Raw genomic sequence first — 6,672 nt, 5'->3', positions numbered from 1 at the left:
TGCAACAGGCATTGAACTCTATCCCAGAAATTGACATTTGGAAATTGTAAAACACAATGAATGTACCTTTTCATCCTTGCATGCAACACTCTGGTGGTTACACCTATTATTAATGTACCAGCATTTATCTCATGCTCACATTAACCTGTGATCTTGCAGTGTTAATCACTAAAATATGTTACCTAGACAAATGTATTCCCGAAATGTTACTCTACATTTTTTTCTGCCTGTGGATTATCATCAGATCTACCATCTGTTCTGCTTTACGGAGCAGCCAAGCCCCCAACCTCCATGTTCACTGAGTTAGCCCTTTTCGTAACTGTAATCTATCGTAGGTCCCTTGAAGAATAATCCACGCCCAGTTGTGGGGAAAAAAGCACAGTCGAAGGAAAAAGCACAGCTCGCAGCTGTCTACAAGAATGGTAGAAGAAGTGATCCACAAAACTACTGTTCAGTATCCTTCAGTATCCTTTTTCGTAACTGTAATCTATCGTAGGTCCCTTGAAGAATAATCCACGCCCAGTTGTGGGGAAAAAAGCACAGTCGAAGGAAAAAGCACAGCTCGCAGCTGTCTACAAGAATGGTAGAAGAAGTGATCCACAAAACTACTGTTCAGTATCCTTGTCATCGATTTGATGTAGAATCTTATAACGTATTCCGAGCTCAAGCATAATGATAGCTCGAGCAGAATGACATCCATCATGCCAATCAGCATGGATTCTGGACATTCGTTCACGTGATCCAACGCACTTTTCTCACTTGACAACGTGAAGGCTATAGATCAAGACAGTTAGGTAATGCAATATTTCTTGATTTCCAGAAAACGATTGACTCATTACCATGCCTACAATTATTATAGAAAGTGCTGTTGTATGGGCTATCAAGCAAATTTGTGACTGGATTGAGAATTTCTTGGTATGGAGGACGCAGCACGTTACCTCGGGTGGAGAGTCATCGAGAGATGTGGAAGCAGCTTCGGCTGTGCCCCAAGAAAGTATTTTGGAACCCTTGCTGTACATACTTTAAATGTTTTGAAATGTAAAACTGTGTGCTTCACAAGACGAATCGGCCAGTTCATACAAATATCTAGGCCGTAACATTTTTAGGGATATGAAATGAAATGGTTACATAGTTTCAGTTGTAGGTAAAGCATGTGGCAGACACCGGATTATTGGTAGAACACTAGAGAAATGCAGTCTTTCTAGAAAGGAGTTTGCTTACAAAACATTTGCGAGACCCATCCTAGAAAACTGGTCAAGTACGTGGGGTTCGAATGAAATAGGACTAACAACGGACGTAGGACCTATACAGAGAGGGGCAGCACTAATGGCCAGAGATTGTAACTGCATGGCAGATTAAAACTTAATGCCAGACTGGGGCACGAACCTGAGAACTTCACTTTTTTGAGACTAAGTGCTGTGCCAATCGAGCTATGCAAGCATGGCTCAACAGCGCTCCTCACAGCTGTGCTTTGCCAGTACTCCATCTCTTACTTTCCAAACTTCACAGAAGTTCTTCTGCATATGTATCGGGACTAGCATTCCTGGAAGAATGGACAATGTGGAGATTGACTTAGCCGTAGCCTAGAGGATTATTTCGAGAACGATTGTTTCACTCTGCAGCTGAGTGTGTGTTGATATGAAAATTCCTGGCTGATTAAAACTTCCCACTTCCGTTCATCAAGGAGTACTGGTAACAAACGGTATGCAGGAGCTTCTGTGAAGTTTGAAGGGTAGGAGATGAGGTATGGGAGGAAGCAAAACCGCGAGGGCAGGTCGTGAGACGTCCTTGGGTGGCTGAGTCGGTGAAACTCTTGCCTACGAAAAGCGATATTCGGTGGTTTCTAGTCCCAGTCAGGCACACAATTTTAATCTGCCACGAACTTTCGTATCAGCAAACACTAGCCTGCAGACTGAAAATGCTGTGTCCTCGTCGCCACTGTTGAATCCTCATCAACAGTGAAGAGTCTTGTACCATAGGAATCAAGCGAGAGGATGTTGTTTTGTGGTCGGTATCCTCTTTTTACAACACTGAAGCACACATGTATTAACAGGGTTCTTTATCTGCATGAAAAGCAAGCTACTTATCTTTAAGAGAGTCCATGTGTGTGTTACAAGCTCTTCCATAACAGTCACGTTAGCCTCATTGCTGGTGAAGTACAGGTCTCGCTATGTGATCAATGACAAACGCCAAACTGGAGTGCCAGCTGGTGCATCAGTGACTGAGCTAGTGACTAAGTGACTGCACTAGTGACTGAGACTCGGCTCTCCGGTCAGCGTCTGAGTTCTAGATACTTGCGGTCGAGGGGGCGATGGTGGCTTATTGCTTTCGAGTCTGTCTTTGGTGTCTCTCCTGGTAGCCACGCTTGATCCAGCGCATACTATCGATCTTCTCGTTCATTTTTGCCAACCGGTGTGCTGGTGACAGCTTACGCCAGCACAGAAAAAAATTATTCTGGACAGTGGTTTGTTTGATCCAGGGAGAGTGTCATGGGAGTGCTGAAGAAACAGACCTGGCAGACACTTGGATACAAATTAACTTGAGAAGCCTAGTTACAAAATTTCAAGAACTAGCTTTAAATGATGAATCTACGAATATACTAAAGCCCCCAATGAATCACCCCCATAGGGATCGCGAGAACGAGATTAGATTGATTAAAGTGCACATAGAGACATTTAAACATTCTTCCTGTGTTCGATACACAAATGGAATGGGAAGAATGGTACACAATGAGCTGACAAAAGTCACGGGATGCCTCCTAATATTGTGTCGGACCTCCTTTACAGCGGTGTGGAGCAGCAACTCGACGTGCCATGGACTTCGAAGTCCCCTGAAGAAATAATGAGCTATACGAAACTGTTGCCAGTGCAGGATTTTGTGCATGAACTGACCTCGCGCTGAAGTCAGATAAATGTTCAATGGGATTAATGTCGGGCGATTTGGGTGGCCAAATCTTTCACTCAAATAGCCATAATGTTCTTCAAACCAGTTGTGAGCACGTGTGGCCCGGTGATGTGGCGTATTGTCGTCCATAAAAACTCCATCGGTGTTTGAGAACATTAGGTCAATGAATGGCTGCAAAAGACAGCCCTGGATCAACGATATTTCCGAACCAGGGCAAACAATTGGCAGTGGTGCCCCCCCTCCCCCCCCTCGAGCGTGTGATATAGGACGTCAAAAACCTAAAAAAATCGATTTTTCAAAAATGTGTTCATTTTGTAGTGCACATTTTTCTAGAGAGTTTTATATACAGGGTGTTACAAAAAGGTACGGCCAAACTTTCAGGAAACATTCCCCACACACAAAGAAAGAAAATATGTTATGTGGACATGTGTCCGGAAACGCTTACTTTCCATGTTAGAGCTCATTTTGTTACTTCTATTCAAATCACATTAATCATGGAATGGAAACACACAGCAACAGAACGTACCAGCGTGACTTCAAACACTTTGTTACAGGAAATGTTTAAAATGTCCTCCGTTAGCGAGGATACATGCAACCACCCTCCGTCGCATGGAATGCCTGATGCCCTGATGCAGCCCTGGAGAATGGCGTATTGTATCACAGCCGTCCACAACACAAGCACGAAGAGTCTCTACATTTGGTACCGGGGTTGCGTAGATAAGAGCTTTCGAATGCCTCCATAAATGAAACTCAAGAGGGTTGAGGTCAAGAGAGCGCGGAGGCCATGGAATTGGTCCGCCTCTACCAATCCATCGGTCACCGAATCTGTTGTTGAGACGCGTACGAACACTTCGACTGAAATGTGCAGGAGCTCCATCGTGCATGAGCCACATGTTGTGTCGTACTTGTAAAGGCACATGTTCTAGCAGCACAGGTAGAGTATCCTGTATGAAATCATGATAACGTGCTCCATTGAGCGTAGGTGGAAGAACATGGGGCCCAATCAAGACATCACCAACAATGCCTGCCCAAACGTTCACAGAAAATCTGTGTTGAAGACGTGATTGCACAATTGCGTGCGGATTCTCGTCAGCCCACATATGTTGACTGTGAAAATTTACAATTTGATCGCGTTGGAATGAAGCCTCATCCGTAAAGAGAACATTTGCACTGAAATGAGGATTGACACATTGTTGGATGAACCATTCGCAGAAGTGTACCCGTGGAGGCCAATTACCTGCTGATAGTGTCTGCACACGCTGTACATGGTACGGAAACAACTGGTTCTCCCGTAGCACTCTCCATACAGTGACGTGGTCAACGTTACCTTGTACAGCAGCAACTTCTCTGACGTTGACATTAGGGTTATCGTCAACTGCACGAAGAATTGCCTCGTCCATTGCAGGTGTCCTCGTCGTTCTATGTCTTCCCCAGTCGCGAGTCATAGGCTGGAATGATTCGAACGTCTTCCTGTCGGGACACCGTCGTTCTGGAAATCTGTCTCGATACAAACGTACCGCGCCACGGCTATTGCCCCGTGCTAATCCATACATCAAATGGGCATCTGCCAACTCCGCATTTGTAAACATTGCACTGACTGCAAAACCACGTTCGTGATGAACATTAACCTGTTGATGCTACGTACTGATGTGCTTGATGCTAGTACTGTAGAGCAATGAGTCGCATGTCAACACAAGCACCGAAGTCAACATTACCTTTCTTCAATTGGGCCAACTGGCGGTGAATCGAGGAAGTACAGTACATACTGACGAAACTAAAATGAGCTCTAACATGGAAATTAAGCGTTTCCGGACACATGTCCACATAACATCTTTTCTTTATTTGTGTGTGAGGAATGTTTCCTGAAAGTTTGGCTGTACCTTTTTGTAACACCTTGTATAAATCATATATGTCGATGAAATATAAGAATTCGTGCTAGAAGGGCTCTCAACAGGGGAAGTGTCCAGGCGTCTGGGACTGAACCAAAGCCATGTTGTTCGGACATGGAAGAGATACAGGGAGACAGGAAATGTCGCCGGCCGGTGTGGCCATGCGGTTCTAGGCGCTACAGTCTGGAACCGCGCGGCCGCTACGGTCGCAGGTTCGAGTCCTGCCTCGGGCATGGATGTGTGTGATGTCCTTAGATTAGTTAGGTTTAAGTAGTTCTAAGTTCTAGGGGACTGATGACCTAAGATGTTAAGTCCCATAGTGCTCAGAGCCATTTTGAACCAGGAAATGTCGATGACATGCCTCGCTCAGGTCGCCCAAGGGCTACTATTGCAGTGGATGACCGGTAACTACGGATTATGGCTCGGAGGAACCTTGACAGAAACGCCACTATGTTATGTAATGCTTTTCGTCCAGCCGCAGAACGTCGTGTTACGACTCAAACTGTGTGCAAAAGGCTGCATGATGTGCAGCTTCACTACCGACGTCCATGGCGAGCTCCATCTTTGCAACCATGACACCATGCAGCGCATTACAGATGGGCCCACCAACATGCCTAGTGAACCGTTCAGGATCGGCACCACGTTCTCTTCAGCGATGAGTGTCGCATATGCCTTCAACCAGATAATCGTCGGAGACCTATTTGGAGGCAACTTGGTCAGGCTGAACGCCTTAGACACACTGTCCAGCTCAGTGCAGCAAGGTGGAGGTTTCCTGCAGTGTTGTGGTGGCATTATGTGGGGCCAACGTACGCTGCCGGTGGTCATGGAAGGCGCCTTAACGGCTGTACGATATGTGAATGTCATCTTCCGACCAATAGTGCAACCATACAGGCAGCATTTGGCGAGGCATTCGTCTTCATGGACGACAATTCGGGCGCCCATTGTGCACATCTTGTGAATGACTTCCTTCAGGATAACGATATCGCTCGGAGGGAGGGAGGGAAGAGATTAGTGTTTAACGTCCCGTCGACAACGAGGTCATTAGAGACGGAGCGCAAGCTCGGGTGAGGGAAGGATGGGGAAGGAAATCGGCCGTGCCCTTTCAAAGGAACCATCCCGGCATTTGCCTGAAGGGATTTAGGGAAATCACGGAAAACCTAAATCAGGATGGCCGGAGACGGGATTGAACCGTCGTCCTCCCGAATGCAAGTCCAGTGTGCTAACCACTGCACCACCTCGCTCGGTGATATCGCTCGACTAGAGTGGTCAACATGTTCTCCAGACATGAACTCTATCGAACATGCCTGGGTTAGATTGAAAAGGGCTGTTTATGAGCGACGTGACCCATCAACCACTCTGAGGGATCTACGCCGAATCGCCGTTGAGGAGTGAGTCAATTTATACCAACAGTGCCTTGATGAACTTGTGGATAGTATGCCACGACGAATATAGGCATGCATCAATGCAAGAGGACGTGCTACTGGGTGTTAGAGGTACCGGCGTGTACAGCAGTCTGGACCACCACCTCTGAAGGTCTCGCTGTATGGTGATACAACATGCAATATGTGGTTTTCATGAGCAATAAAAAGGGCGGAAATAATGTTTATGTTGATCTCTATTCCAATTTTCTTACAGGTTCCGAAGCTCTCGGAAACGAGGTGATCCAAAACTTTTTTTGATGTGTGTATTATCTCGTCGAAGTTTGTCAAAAGTTTTGCCACGTGAAAAATCAAAATGTCATTATCTAATGCTGAAAAAGCTATTAATACGAATAGTACCCAAGACTGGTGTGTTTTCTCGATTTGATTAGGTCTATTTTGTCACTGTCTGCTACATAAAACGAAATAGGCCTGTCTAATGTTGCAGCAGTTGTAACACA

The 6,672-nt window shown here is 45.8% G+C and overlaps 1 non-coding gene across 1 annotated transcript; it reads right to left on the bottom strand.

Moving 5' to 3' along the window:
• Positions 1-5,961: 5,961 nt before the first annotated feature.
• Trnaa-ugc (transfer RNA alanine (anticodon UGC)) lies at positions 5,962-6,034 on the bottom strand. Its single transcript has one exon. It is a non-coding gene; the product is annotated as a tRNA-Ala (tRNA).
• Positions 6,035-6,672: the final 638 nt, after the last annotated feature.

Source organism: Schistocerca cancellata, chromosome 9 (genome assembly GCF_023864275.1).
Source record: "Schistocerca cancellata isolate TAMUIC-IGC-003103 chromosome 9, iqSchCanc2.1, whole genome shotgun sequence".
NCBI classification, from domain to species: Eukaryota; Metazoa; Arthropoda; class Insecta; order Orthoptera; family Acrididae; genus Schistocerca; species Schistocerca cancellata.
The sequence above is the reverse complement of the archived record's forward strand: the minus strand, read 5'-3'. Positions and strand labels throughout refer to the sequence as shown.